Raw genomic sequence first — 15,724 nt, forward strand, 5'->3', positions numbered from 1 at the left:
AGAATTTCCTGGATTGAGAGGGGAGACTAATGAAGAAATTCCAAAATCAATGAATAAATTGTAAATTCCAAAATGCACAAGGCTAGAATACTTCAGCAACGGAATGTGATATGAAAAGCACAGATTGCTACTGCTGAACATTTATAGTGAACTCTACAGGAAAAATAGTGTAGGAAGAAAAATAATTTATTGGCCGAAGAAACTGGGACACTGGTTTGCATTTGGCATCATGCTGTTGTTTAAAGCTGCTGCAAGCAAGATCAGAATAGGCTAAGATGGCATCACTTAAATTTCTGTTGGAAAGGAATGACAAAGTAGCATCTGCCTCTTTTAGCCACCTCTTTCCATCTCCTCTCTCTCTCTGGACATTTGCTTGAAAATGGGTGGGGCAAAAACTGAGAATAGGAAGTGTGCAAATGGTGTCCTAGGCACAGAAGCAAACTTCTGCATTGAGCACAAAGATCTGAAGAGGGCTCTGTAAACATGCCTGACCTTTATCAGATTTCCTGATCATGGGAATTATCTAGCCATATTTAGTGGAACACAGTTGCAAAACCCTCTTCAGACCTTCACTCTTGAGTCAACCTTACTTCTGGGTGTTCACAATTGGGATGCTGAGATACATTCTCAATCCCAACGGTAGCCCTTTGTGCAGTCTTTCTCCAGTGAAAAGGACTGTGGCCTTTCTGTTTGGGGTGGTCTCTTCAGCTTTGTTCCCTGTTGTGGTCTGCCAGATCTGGAAGATTTTGTGGTGTAAATAGAGGTCTTATGACGATTAAAAAAGGAACTAGACAAGGAAATCAGGACAACCTAGTAGGGCATGAGGCACCAGAAAGTGAGAAGCAGTGTTGAAAATAGGCCAAACCCTTGCTCCAGGCTTTCAGTATGATCGCCATACACAGGAAGTAGAAATTGCACTCCACTGCAGTTCTGGTAAATTTTGCACTGTCTTTGTATTTTCCTTCCTGCCTGCTTTTCTTCTGCTTCCCCCCCCCCCTGCTTTACCTTTTACTCTTTTCTTTTGCTTTTCCTTAATCCCCTTTTCTCTAATTCCCAGAAGTTAGATAACTTCCAGCTTCATTAACCCAATCTCCTGTGAACCAAGAGACCAAAGCTCAGCCAGCTTTATTTCAGGATCAGACTATTGATTGCCTGTGAACTCCATGATTCCATGACAGGTGCTGGATAGTTATAATGGAAACACTCCAATGGTGATTGTTCTGTTCCTTTGTGTTCAGTATCTACCCATTGCCCAGAAACATTTTTTGTTTGACAGTCTATGGGGTAAATCTTTGAAGACTAATATTGCAAAAGACCAATGATCTCTCATTCTTCTCAGAATGAATGTGACTTCACACTGCTATTGAGGAACCACACTCTTCTCTCTCTCTCTCTCTCTCTCTCTCTCTCTCTCTCTCTCTCTGTGTGTGTGTGTGTGTGTGTGTGTGAGAGAGAGAGAGAGAGAGAGAGACAGAGAGAGAGGTAGAAGGCTAAGCAAAATGATTAACAGCAGCAGCATGATGAAGTTGGAAGAGTACATTCTCTGTAATATCAGGAAAGTGGCTCATGACGAGGGTCTGTCTCCTCTTCCTGTCAGAGCTTCGATGACTTCAACAGCTTCATAGCAGACACTTTTCAGTCAAAAAGACAGAGTTCTGAAAAATTAATCAGATGGATTCATGCCTGTGTGTTAAAGACATGGGTGACCCTGCTGGGGGCAAAAGTAGTGATGACTCACTGATCAGTAAGGAGCCTTGGGACTTAATAAGTAATTATTCAGTTTGTGCCATTTTCATATATGTTGATTTTGTAGCTGAGAAAACAAGAAAATTTCTACTCTCAAAATGGCAAAACTGTAGGTTTATGTTACTCTGGCTAGCAGATATGTCAATTTCACAGTAAACAGCATTTGCAAAATGTGATTTCTGATCAGGGTATTGAAAAGGAAACTAGCTATTTACAGGTCTTTTACCCCACCATGACTGGTTTCAAAAAACCAGGTGTTGACCAGAGAGTTTGTGGTAGAAACATCACCTACAGGACAATGAAGCCGCTGGAAAAACACCCAGTCATTATTTGCAACAACAGAGAAAACAAAGTTGGCCATTTTTAGCTAATACAGATGGTCAAAATCACAGAACTAACTCATGTCAGTTTTATAGACTGAAAAGTCCTTCTTCATTTGGATATTTTGACTGGCTGCTGATAGCCATCACAACACTATTAAAATGTTTCCATGCAGTTTGGCAGACAAAGCAGAAAAGGACTCTGAAATATTATGCAAAAAAGTGAACATGAAGGAAATTCGTGTTTTAGAGGCTCTCTTCAGGTTGTCACCACAATAACATGATTTACACAAAAGAGTGCCTTTAGTATAGACAAATTTGCCACAATCTTGTGTGAATGTTAGGGGTATGTAGGATGGGTTTGGTCTTCAGAAGTATTTTGGGAGTTATGGTCAAGAAACACCTATCCGTGCATCTCTGATGTTTAATTTTTGGTGTCACAGCATTGCATTTTATGCATCTGTGGAAGTGTTTTCAGCATAACCATATGCCATAATACTCCATTGGCTTTTAAGATACCAGTGAACTCTTTGTTATTTTTATTCAGATTGATGACAGCAATGCAACATAGCAGGAAGTGAGAGAATCTTTATTAAAAGAATATTTCAGAAAGTTTTACTCCTGAAGTTCATAAAAGAGAGTTAAAAAGAATTGTGAAGGGAAGATTGGTTTACTTTTTAAAAATGTCTAATTCAGAAGGATTTGTATACTGTATGTGCAATATCCCAAACAATATTACCCTCAAGGTTTTATTAATGAGATGTGTACAAACAGTAATAAGAGTATTCTGACAAATCCTGTAATACCGTTAAGCATGAATTCTCAGTTATAACAAAACTGTTTACTTTTTAAAAAAGATATCAAAGATTATTATGATTCACAGTCACCTTGTTGTTGTTATTGTTGTTGTTGTTTAGCCATTAACTCATGTCTGTTTGTGGCTCCATGGACCAGAGCACACCAGGCCCTCCTTCCACTGCCTCCCAGTCAAATTCATGTTGGTAGCTTCAATGACACTGTCAAACCATCTTGTCCTCTGTTGCCCCTTTCTCTTCTTGCCTTCACACTTTCCCAACATCAGGGTCTTTTCCAGGGAGTCTTCTCTTCTCATGAGATGGCCAAAGTACTGGAGTCTCAGCTTCAGGATCTGTCCTTCCAGTGAGCACTAAGGCTTGATTTCCTTCAGAATAGATAGGTTTGTTCTCCTTGCAGTCCAGGGGATGCTCAAGAGTCTCCTCCAGCACCACAATTAAAAGCATCAATTCTTTGGCAGTCAGCCTTCTTTATGATCCAGCTCTCACTTCCATACATCACTACTGGAAAAATGATAGCTTTGACTATGCGAAGTTTTGTTGGCAAGGTGAGGTCTCTGCTTTTTAATATGCTGTCTAGATTTGTCATCACTTTCCTCCCAAGAAGCAGGCCTGCATCTTTTAATTTCATGGCTGCTGTCTCCATCTGCAGTGATCATGGAGCTCGAGAAAGTAAAATTTGTCACTGCTTCCATATATTCCCCTTCTATTACACTCACCTACAAGTATTTTTTTTTATTTTCTATATTTATTTTCTATATTTATATACTACCCATCTAGCGGTAAGCAACTGTTCTGGGCAATTTACAAAAATCAGACACATACCCATAACATAAATAACAATAACAACAACAAACCAAACATAAGCACAATATAACATATATTGTTATATATATGTTAGTGACAGCTAGAGCAAATAGAATTACACATGATGGATCAGAAAATCTCTCACATGGGAGGATGTTCCTGAATGCTTCTTTAGCTCCATTTTAGCTTGCTTCTTGAAGGACTGAAGGGAGGGAACTTGGTGACAGGCAAGTGAGTTCCACAATGTCACAGGCAACACTGAGAAGGTCTGGTTCCTGTCGTTTTTTTTCCGGGCCTCCTGAGAGGTAGCCACCCACAACAATGAAGCCTGAGATGATTGAGTGGTCTGGGTAGAAGAACATAGGGAGATAAACTTCAACAGCTATTGATATCTGAAACCATTTAGGTATTTTATAAATTAAAATTAGTACTTTTAATCTGACACAGAAGCAGACAGGGAGCTGATGCAGGCTTGCCAGACCTTTCATCAAACATCTGGTAAGAGGATGTTCTCTGCTGGAGTCACCAAATTTTTGTAACAGTTTACAAGGTCCAACTAATGCTCTCTAAGCTCAAGCAAATAGTTGCAAATTTCAAAACAAAATCATCAGGGTATTTAAAGGTGCAGTCAACTGTGACATCAGCAAGATGATGCTATGTATATTGGTCTGAAAAGCCATAACTGTGGGTAGCTCCACTCAATATGTTTAGCAACAGTTGCCCAAGATTGCTTGCTTCCTGAGAGAGGAGGATATATGCCAACACTCCCCCTGACTTAAGTGTGCCAGAATTGCCCTTTGAAAAAAAATTACCAGCCTAATTCTGCTAGGTCTGTGTAATGATAGGTCCATTGTTCAAGTAGCCATTGTCCCTTTATACAGAGGGCTGTTGGGCAGTAGCAAGGAGCAGCACTGGTGGTGTCAATGACTAAGTTGGAAAGTGAAGGGAGAGGAAGATGGAGAGAGCTAACTGATGGGAAGGTTAGGCTTGGAGTGCAGGGATGGAGAGAGAGATAGATAGATAGATATCTAAGACAGTGTGGCAAGAAATCATCCTGCTGGGGAGGAGTATGCCACCACCTGAAGCAGCCACTTGCTTCTGTCTAATTTCTGAGCCAACACTGATGCTCAAAAACAGCTTCAAGGTTGGCCATGAAATCGTAGGGAATTTCCCTAGAGCAGGAAAATGAAGACAAAGAGATAATGAATTCAGACGCTAGAGACAACAAGCAATAGATTCACACATCTGGAAGTTAATTTTGCTTTGTTCATGCAAGACAAGCGACCTGGGTACAGAAACTGGTACTGCAATGGATGCAGGAAAATAGACTGAGGCTGAACCCAGACAAGACAGAGGTTCTGAGGGTGGGTGCGCCCACTATCGGTGGCTTGGGCAACTCCCTCTCGTTTGGGGGGGCGACCCTTGCCGCAAAGAGTGGGGTCCGCAGTCTGGGGATCCATCTGGACCCGGTGCTCACCATGGAGACTCAGGTGGCATCGCTGGTCCGCATCGCCTTTTTCCATCTGTGGCGGATAGGCTGGCTGTGGCCCTATCTCGATAAGGGGAGCACTCACTACCTTGGTTCATGCGTTCGTAATCTCGCGATTAGACCACTGTAATGTGCTTTACGTGGGGCTACCTTTGAGGTTGACGCGGAAACTCCTGGTGGTGCAGAATGCGGCGGCCAGGCTCCTTAGTGGAGTGAGAAAATACCACCACATGTCTCCTATTTTGGCCGTGTTGCGTTGGCTGCCCATTCGATTCTGCATTGACTTCAAACTTTTGATGCTTACATATAAAGCCCTAAACGGTTTAGGGCCTCGATGCTTGGTGGAACGCCTACTCCCACCTAGCTCTACCCATGTCACACATGCGAGTCAGAGGGTGAGGCTGAGGAGCCTGATGCTGAGGGAGGCCCGGACGGAAAAAACAAGAAACCGGGCCTTCTCAGCGGTGGCTCCTCACCTCTGGAATAATCTGCCTCCAGAGATTCACGCGGCCCCCTCGCTGGGTACCTTTAAAAACCAACTGAAAACATGGATGTTTCAGCAGGACTTTCCTCCCAGTTAATTCCTTATTTTCCTCCCTTTTTCTCCTATTATGAGTTATGTTGCTTTTTCTCCATCTTGTAAAAGTTTTTCTAATTTTCTAATTATGAGAATGTATATATGTATATATGTATATGTGTATATATGTACATTTATATATATAAAACTCTGTCGCTAAGTGATTTCGTCACTCAATGGAGCGATCGCTAAGTGAGGCACCACTGTATGTATGTATGTATGTATGTATGTATGTATGTATGTATGTATGTATGTATGCATGTATGTATGTATGTATGTATGTATGTATGTATGTATGTATGTATGTATGTATGTATGTATATACATATACATATACATATACATATACATATACAGAGAGAGAGAGAGAGAGAGAGAGAGAGAGAGAGAGTGGTGCCTCGCTTAGTGATCGCTCCATTGAGTGACGAAATCGCTTAGCGATGGAGTTTTGCAATGGTCCCTATGGGCTTTTTTCGTTTTGCGATGATCGCGGGGAAGCGATCATAGCAAAGCGACCCTTTTTTAACAGCTGATCGGAGGTTTCAAAATGGCCTCCGGGAAAACAAAATGGCCACCTGCCGTGTTTCTTCACTTTAGAGGCACTAAAAATGGCCACCCCTATGAAGCATCTTCGCTCAAAGGTTAGTTTTCAGCCCATAGGAACGCATTAATCACATTTTAATGCATTTCTATGGGCTTTTAAATATCGCTTAGCAACATTTTTTCTGGAACGGATTAACGTCGCTAAGCGAGGCACCACTGTATGTGTATATATATGTGTGTGTGTTTGTGTTTGTGTTTGAATTTGTGTTGTAAGCTGCCTAGAGTGGTCGCAATGACTAGATAGGCGGGGAATGAATGAATGAATGAATGAATGAATGAATGAATGAATGAATGAATGAATGAATGAATGAATGAATAAATAAATAAATAAATAAATAAATAAATAAATAAATAAATAAATATGTATTGTCATCCTGATGAATTATCTATGTCTGAATCTCAGCTTTGCTGCAAAGCTTTCGAATTCTAAAATCTTGTTAGGGCATGATGAAACACGGCTAGTCTTCTGTATTGATTTATGTACTCTGTAGGAGTAGATCATATAGTTTACATGATTCACATGTCCATACTTCTTCTAGCATAGGCTGTTGCATTTCAGGTGTCCACAAAAGGAATATTGCTCCTCTATTTCTGCACTGTGTGCCCTGGTGCATAAGTGAGCATAATGTACAGGTTTTTGAGATATGGATGTCTCAAAATTTGTAGTTGTGAATGTATTCCATGCTTTTGTTGCAGGAAGCTGTTGAGTCAACTTAAAACAACAGCAACAAACAACCAATATAGTGCTGTAGTGACTTAGCAGTATATCAGTGCAGGTACAAAACTTGAAGTGCAGCAGTTGTTTCACTTGAAACCACATTAATTCAACACATGGTTTCCCCAATTTTTTGGTATATGCATTTTATGAGTCCATTGATTCATATCCTGAAAAAATAAATAACTAAATATGTACGGCTGAAGTGAAGGAGAACTAATCCAAGCTACAAAAGGAATAACCATAATTTAAAACTGCCATTTTCAGAGACATGATTTCCCCAAATTTCTCTTGTACGTATTTTATGCTTCCATACTTTCTGATTCAAAGTTTAATTTTTTTAAATAATTATCATAGCATTGAAACAGTTTATCAGTAGAGCATACAAATTGTCTAAATGAACCATTGCTGTATTCCTAGAATATTTGTAGGTTCTTTTAAAAATGTAAACAACTGTAGAGGAAAGTTATTTTAGTGGCAGTGCAAACTAGGGAGAAAGAAGACCAACAAACAGTGTTCACTCTCTCATCAAGCCTCGCTGTATACAGTTTGATCTATGTTCTAGTTAGAAACCTAGCAATGTTCCAGAAGGACAGCAATGCTGTCAATCACTAAAGGTCAACACAGATTTCTCAAAAACAAGTCATGCCAGACTAATCTGATCTCTTTTTTTTTTGATACAGGCTTGATAGGTGAAGGGAACACTGTGGATGTAGCATACCTTGATTTTAGTAAAACCTTTGACAAAGTTCCCCATGATATTCTTGCAAGGAAGCTAGTAAAATGTGAGCTAGTATAGTGCCTAGATCAAGGGAAGTGATAGTACCATTCTATTCTGCATTGGTCAGACCTCACCTAGAATATTGTGTCCAGTTCTGGGCACCTCAATTCAAGACGGATGTTGACAACTTGGAACGTGTCCAGAGGAGGGCGAGCAAAATGGTCAAAGGTCTGGAAGCCATGCCCTAGGAGGCGCAGCTTAGGGAGCTGGGAATGTTTAGCCTTACAAAAAGAAGGTTAAGAAGTTACATGATAGCATGTTTAAATATTTGAAGGGATGTCATGCTGAAGAAGGGACAGGTTTGTTTTCCACAGCTCCAGACACTAGGACAAGGAGCAATGGTTTCAAACTACAGGAAAAGAGATTCCACCTGAATCCCAGGAAGAACTTCCTGACAGTCAGAGCTGGCTGGCAGTGGAATATGCTGCCTTAGAGTGTGGTGGAGTCTCCTTCTTTGGAGGTTTTTAAGCAGAGGCTGGATGGCCATCTGTCGGGAGTGCTTTGATAGAGTTCCTGCATGCAGCGGATTGGACTCGATGGCCCCTGTGGTCTCTTCCAATTCTGTGATTCTATGATTCTAGGACTGTGAAAAATCATTCACACAATATAATTTCATGTCAAAATATGTGTGCGAATGTTACCCCAATTGGGTCCCTGTTCTTTAATTCCTGGGGAGAGTGACCATGAGAGGAGAGAGAGAGAGAGAAAAAAAAAAAAGAGAGAGAGAGAGACTGCTGACAAGACTGCTGACCATACACCAATAATTTTAGGTTAAGCACTATTCATGTAACATTTATTGATGAGACATAAGACATAGGCTATAAGCAGTGGTGGGATTCAAATAAATTAACAACAGGTTCTATGTCCTAATGACAAATAAATAAATAAATAAATAAATAAATAAATAAATAAATAAATAAATAAATAAATAAATAAATAAATAAATAAATAAATAAATAAATAAATAAATAAATGCCCAGGACAGTGGGATCCGATGAGGGTTTCTTCCATAGTGGTCTCCCTACTGCCTATCATCATAACTACTTCTCACATGATTAAGACATCTAGATAAGTGTATCTGTTTGGACATACCGCTGCTGTTACCCTCACCGTGGGCATGTGCCAAACACACACAAACAAACACACACCTCACAGTGGGTGCTTATGACCAAGTTTGACAGAGAACTGACACATCTCTCCTTCCCTTTACCTCCTATTTCACCCTATAGCTCACCAGTAAAAATTGCTTCCATCCCCTTTCCTGCTCCTGAAATGACTGATAGCCCTGCTTGTTATTACCTGGAGGCCGGCTGCCTTTGCGCACCTGTTGTGGAGTTCTTCTCCCCCTCCCCCACTTCCTTCTGGCTTGGAAGGTATGGTCTCTTTTCAATCTGTCACCACTCCACCTCATCCCCACCACCTCAATCGGTCCTTCAGTTACTGACTCCTCTGAGGTCTCCTCCTCCTCCATCTTTCCCCTCCATCCTGTGCCCACTGCTTCTCCTCGCCAGTTGCTTTGAGGGGTGCTGGTGTTGGTGGCGGCATTGGTTGTGATGATGGCTTCCCTCAGAGCCCTAGCAGGCTCCACCTCCCCCACTCACCCTCAGCGGCCACTTCCTCCTCTCAGTTCCCTCCTTCTCTTCATGCCACCGTGGCACAGGTGCCATGGTTGGCGAGTTGTCCTCACAGCACACCAGACTCATGGTACATCCCAGCCAACCATGGTACATCCAATACAGTACCCACCGTGGCAGGTAGGTGCTTTTGACTGTGGCACCTACAGCGACCTTCGGTGTCACTGAGCTCCGGCTGTCCAGAGGGGGCAGATCAGAACTCCCTCTCCCCCCCACATACACACACACAATGCCCAGAGTGCAGGCTCTGCACCGGGCACTTGCAGCTGTGCCTGAGCATGGAAGGGGCTGCCGAGCCTTCTCTCACACACCTGCCCTGCTCCTCCCCCTGCTGCCCTCCCTGTTTCGGATGCCTGTCCCCCTGCACCCCACTATTCCCTGCTTCCATGCCGATCTCTCTTCCCCCCCCAGCATGCCGTAAAAGGGGTAATTCAAGGATGAAGCTCACCCCCTCCCGAAACACCTCAGGGAGTGGCAAAGAGGGGAGGAGAGCAGCCTTAGGTGCCCAGCCAGAGGAACTGGTCGAATTAGGTGGCACCGTGCCCAGAGGGAGAGAAAGAGGGAGCGGGGAAATGACTTTTCCCATGAGTGAGACAGACGGACACGGAGACACCAGTCCGGTGACAGTGTCTCAGAAACAAAAGGCGGCCGAGGTATGGGAAGCTGGTGGTCGGGCAAGTTCATGGAAACTGGTACACATGATTAAACTATCCTCTGAGAGCAACAAAGAGAAGCAGTGTTGGATGGAGAATGAAAGGCATGGCATAATAATAGGGAAGAGCAGGGCACTCCGACCCTGGAGTGGTCAAGCAGGAGCAGGCAAGGCACAGGGTCAGGATGGAAAAAGGTAATAAAGAGCACAAAAGCTCATCTCCCTTCCCACTACCAAACACACAGATAGTACGGATCCAAATAACTGTTTCCTATTCATTGGAGAGGGCAGCTCTGGTTTACTTCAGCCTCCAGCATATACTCAGGATGCAGGGTTAAATCTGAACGTGCAGATACTCAACATGACAATCTTCCTAAGCTGGGTCCCAAAGAGAGTCCCACAATGCCCACAGCTGTATTGAACCATGCCAACAAACAGGTGCTAGCAATTTTCGTTTCCACCAGGAACAGGTATTTTGTCAAGTTTATGGGTTTTAACTGTCAATTCCAGACTAGCCCATCTCCAAATGCTGCATATTATTATGACAGGAGGGATCACTCGCAGCAGTATGTTGTTGTTAGAAATATGGATTTCCCCACCACCAGCTACTGTGAGAATTGCAGCTAAATTCAGGAAACAAGCAGGGGGTGTTGCTTTGGGTTGGAGAAGATCCGTTGGAGCTGCTTTCCTGGGGAAGTCAAGAAGATAACTATTTATCCTGCCCTGTGCCTGCCAGGCAGTTTACAGAACTTCAATAGAACTCGGGGTGTTCCCCCAGAAAGAACTCCGGATTCATCATATGGAAGTTAAACTCGCTTTGACTCACTCCAAAAACTCTCCCCCCCCCGGTAATCTTCCGGTCTATAAATGATATTTAATCTATGCACAACCCAGATCTCTCCGTATTTACACAGGAGAAGTCCCCTTGAGATCAAGATGGTTTAAGCAAGGAGAATACACCTGTTTCAATTCACACGTGCATACACACAAACAGCCATGCTTGGATCATCCCTTTTCCCCTCCTGCTAAAAATGGAATCAATCCTGATGATGTTTGGGGGATGGCCTTCCTTTCTCCTTTTACACCCGGGATTTCCCCCCCACAGAAATGGTATGGCCTGTACTCATTTTGGTCAATATAGCACCTTGGAAAGGTTGTGTACCATTATACATATCTATATTTCATCATATGCTAAATTACATGTCTCATATTTTTAAAAAATCCTATGAACAAAAAGAAGCATTCTTACTTGAAAGTAATCTCAGAAATGAAAGCTTGAAAGCCAATCTCAACACTCCAGTCCTCTGAAAATGCCGGCCACAGAGACTGGCGAAACATCAGGAAGAACAACCTTCAGAACACGGCCAAAGAGCCCAAAAAACCCACAACAACCAATATCAACAAATGCTTGATTAGTATGCTCTCATGTATGTCTTTTCTGGAGAATGCTGCCTTCTCATGATGGTCCCTCCCCCTCGGAGTCCCTCCGGCCCCCACCCACCCCCCATGTTGACCTGTGGTCAAGATGCACCTGAATGTCTGGAGAGAAGAGTTTAGATTCCCCTTATCTATTGATATGTTTATGTGTTTTCCTTTCTTGGCCCTGGATATATGGCCTTCAAGAATAGCAAATCTTACTAGTGCTAAAATACTGATAGCTGTCTTCCTCCTTCTAACAGAGTGGGCCATCTGTGTGCCATTTGTCTCCCGAAATTGTCAGTTTGGGGGCAGAAGGAAGAGTTCTTTGTTATTCTAAATGAGGCTTGGAGGTTTGGATGTGATCTCTTTGTGGTGTGAGTGGCTTTTCTATTGCATACCTTGCTTGCATGGATCAGTGAGACCGTCACCACTTCATGCATTGGATATTCTCTGAGATTAAAAAAAAACTATTTCTAGGCAGAGCAACAGTCTTATGTGGTACCTTTAACTTGAAAAAAATCATAGTAAAACCAGGACGGTTGGGTGTTTGACTGAAGTGGTCTCACCCCAAAACTTTTTCCCTCTGTGTCCTGCCCTCATGCCTTGTCAATCACCACCCCCCCGCCTCGAGGCCATGGGCTTTCCTCCAGTGACGTCAAGGACTCATCCTCCCCCCTCTTTCCCCCAGTGATGCCTCTGCTCTTTCCAGGGCTTTATCTCTCTCACCCACACCCCACCTCAGACGGCTCAGTGTGGCGTGGGAAGGGAGGCAGCTAATTGTGCCCCCTCCCCCCTGCTCGTTGCTGGTCACCTGGCCCCTCCTCCTTCATTCATCTCAGGCCAGCAAACGGTTCTAAGAACCAATAGTACATTTAGGAAGCGGTTCTATAGAATAGGTGCGAACCTGCTGAATCCCACCTCTGGCTATAAGACAAAAGGTACCAAGAGATTTCTCTTTCATACTTCCCATTCACACAAGATAATCACTCATCCAGATGGCCCTTCTCTGGGGGTGATCAATCCTTAGAAAGGGTGATGGGGGTCGTTCCAGCGCTGTTCCAAAGCCTACTTGTCTCTTCCTGGGTCATCCTTCTTATAGGTCTTTTCCTTGTGGGCTGTGTTAATGGGCTAAACCTGGACTGGCACAAGCACACGGGGACAGACCCTAGCTTCCTGGTTAGATACAATCTGTTGTCATGCAGGAATGTTTCCTTTCACTTGTACAGTTTGTTCCATCTGTCACAGACTTGGCTTCAGCTAGCCTGCTTCCTCTTTCTTAAGCCTGCTTTCTCCAGTTTTAGTTATATTTGGAGTTCTTGCTCCAGTTCCCTCTTGTCTGGGCTCAACAACTGCAAAAATCCAAACCTTTGCCCACACAGCGGTCTCTTATTAATAACGGAACTGTCTCTGTCTGCAACTTGCATCTTCTTTTGCAGCTCTGTATTAGGCACACTATCCCATCTTCCCTTGCAATTTCTCCATCTTCTCAGATCTGGGGTGCTGGTCTTTCTGGAACCCCTCCCCCCCCCACACACACTCACACTCTGTCACCCATAACATGAAACCAGCGACAATAACAGAGACTGGGTGCTGAACAAAATATACATGGATACTTGTACAAAAAGATCAGATCTACTTTGGAACAGCACTAATGCCTGGGAAAAGACTGAAACAATTCAAAATGATCTATCCTGCTATCCTGTAAATCTTGACCAAGTTACTTGTTAGTGGCTGCCAAAATAGTTACTGCTAAATTCTGGAAGGATCTTTGAGAGGGTTCAGCTATGGTTTGGCATAGCAAAATACATCAGATAGACTACAGGATTCCCAGTGGGTGTATATTTTATTGATTGTTTGATTTGATTTGTATACCTCCCATCTAGCCTAAGGCCACAGGTTTATTGAATAGAGTGACAGACTAGGACTTTGGAGAACAGGTTTCAAATCCCCACTTGGCCTTGGGAACTATCTAGGGGAGTGGAACTGGTAAAATCACTTCTTAAATATCTTACTTACTTTGAAAGCCCTATTAGGGTTACTATAAGTCAATTCTGACTTGTCCTCACAGAACACACAAAATGTAAATTAAAACAAGTGCACTACAGGAAACATTAACACACAAACGTCAGGCAGAAAAATGAACAAAAATGTCAAATGTATTTACTGAGGAGTGGCAGCCTTTGATACATTTCATTAATATAAAAGATAACATTGGACTTCTGGACTATTAAAAATTTGGGGGACCTTCTGAGCTATGTTGAAATATCAGTGATGTTGACCTCATATTATATTATATTCACTACAGGTGATCGGATGTAGGTTTTGGGGAGGGAACAAATAATAGTTACTTTTGTACTGCACGTAGATCTAAAAATAAAGGAAAACATTAGGAGATTTAATCATGACAGAATCTAGTCTTTAGACTGTCCTATTTTTATTTATTTATTTAATTAATTTCTTTGCTACCCTTCTGGAAACTCAGGCCGTTCTGGGCAGTTAACACAGTACAATAAAACAAATTGTACAAAATGTACAATAAACAGTACAAAAAAGCACAAACAAACAAACAAAAACCAAAATGTGTGTATGTTTCCTGAGAAACATACACACAAATGAAGAATGGTAAGAAGCAGAAGTGGGGAGAAGACACAGATATACAGACATGTTTATTTTCAGTGTGAACGCAATCATTCATTTTGTGTATGAATACAGAACCCTCGTCCATGTTTTGGAAGAACGTCCTTTAAAACAGTGCAATGCTGATGACCCTAGAGCATGTTAGACTAGTGTCTTAGTTGCAATGGAACAAGGATGAACTGTTATATTAATAAGCCTTTTCTACTTATCATTCACTAACAAACACTACAGCCAGCACTCTATGCATTCTCATGTTTTAATCATGTTTGTTCATTTTCTGTGTGTTGTATAATAACAAATAATGACCTTAAAAAATATGTGAAGAAGACAGGACAGATGCTGGCCTGATCGTGCTCTTAGTTTCTGCATTTTACCCTTAGTTTGCGACCCTGATTTGCCATACAAGAAGCATATCAAAGTCAAATTGGGTTTGTATGATCAAACAGAGACGTGGCAATACTGTTGGATTTCAGAACTCAGAAAAAGGAAAATGAGATTAAAAATCTTTTATTCATAAAGAGGAAAAGACAGCTTTCCCATCCTGTTGACACATGATTATTAAACTCCTGGAGACCTTCTCTCTCCCTGGCATCTTTTGTTAGTGCCACTACACGAATGGGATCAGAACTTCTTGAACCACAGACACAATTTAGAAATTCAATACCAGTAGTGAAGAAATTCAGATATAGGCCTAGTCTGTTACAGTGGTACTAAAATAAATAAACAAATAAATATGATACAGCAGCAATTTCATGGTTGACCTGAGCCATAATTTGATACTGATGCTTTCTCTGGCTGATGCACATTTATTATTCTGAATTCCTAGCTGTTAGCAAAGTTGTTCTCATCTGTTTGCTGGATGGATTGATCTATATCAGAAAGTTTTCAGACAAATCCTTAAGAGATTTCCCATTCAGCTTGTACTGTAACAGCAATTTTTTTCCTACTAAGGAAAACCTCCAAGGATTTTAAAAGCCATTATTTTTGCTTCAAGTCTTTCCAAAATACCTTTGTTGGTTAAAAATGTTTCATGTAATGGTTTAAGATTTAGTTCAAGAAAAATATTATTCTGATTAGTTCAAGAAAAATATTATTCTGATTCTTACATTTGGTATGGATAACTAGGCATCCTTCAGTCTCGAGGGACTATGGTAATGTGCTCTGTATGGAGGACTTGGAACAACATCTAGTGTGGCTGAGAAGGCCAATTCAAGAGTGACAATTCCTTCCACACTGAAGACAAACACAATCTGTTCCCTGTTCAGCTCCCTGATTTTGCTGGTTTCGGGACTGCCTCTTTGCCTTGGTCTGCTGGACAAGTGTCTCTTCAAAATGGGAGAGGCCATGATGCACCGCCTGCCTCCAGGCTGAATGCTCAGATGTCAGGGTTTCCAATCTATTGAGGTCCATTCGAAGGGCCTTCAGATTCCACTTGCAGATGTCTTTGTATCACTGCTGTGGTCTCCCTCTGGGCCGATTTTCCTGCACTAATTCTCTATACAGGAGGTCTTTTGGAATCCGACCATCAGCCA

At 42.2% G+C, this 15,724-nt stretch overlaps 1 long non-coding RNA gene across 1 annotated transcript in view; it reads left to right on the forward strand.

Annotated features, from left to right (window-relative positions):
* LOC144586665 (uncharacterized) overlaps positions 1-6,716 on the forward strand; it is a 95,535-nt gene extending 88,819 nt beyond the window's left edge. Inside the window, exon 2 of the long non-coding RNA XR_013541612.1 lies at positions 6,599-6,716. This is a non-coding gene — a long non-coding RNA (uncharacterized LOC144586665). The remainder of the gene's footprint in view (positions 1-6,598) is intronic.
* The last annotated feature ends 9,008 nt before the right edge of the window (positions 6,717-15,724 follow it).

The sequence above is a fragment of the Pogona vitticeps genome, chromosome 2 (assembly GCF_051106095.1).
Source record: "Pogona vitticeps strain Pit_001003342236 chromosome 2, PviZW2.1, whole genome shotgun sequence".
In the NCBI taxonomy this organism is placed as follows: Eukaryota; Metazoa; Chordata; class Lepidosauria; order Squamata; family Agamidae; genus Pogona; species Pogona vitticeps.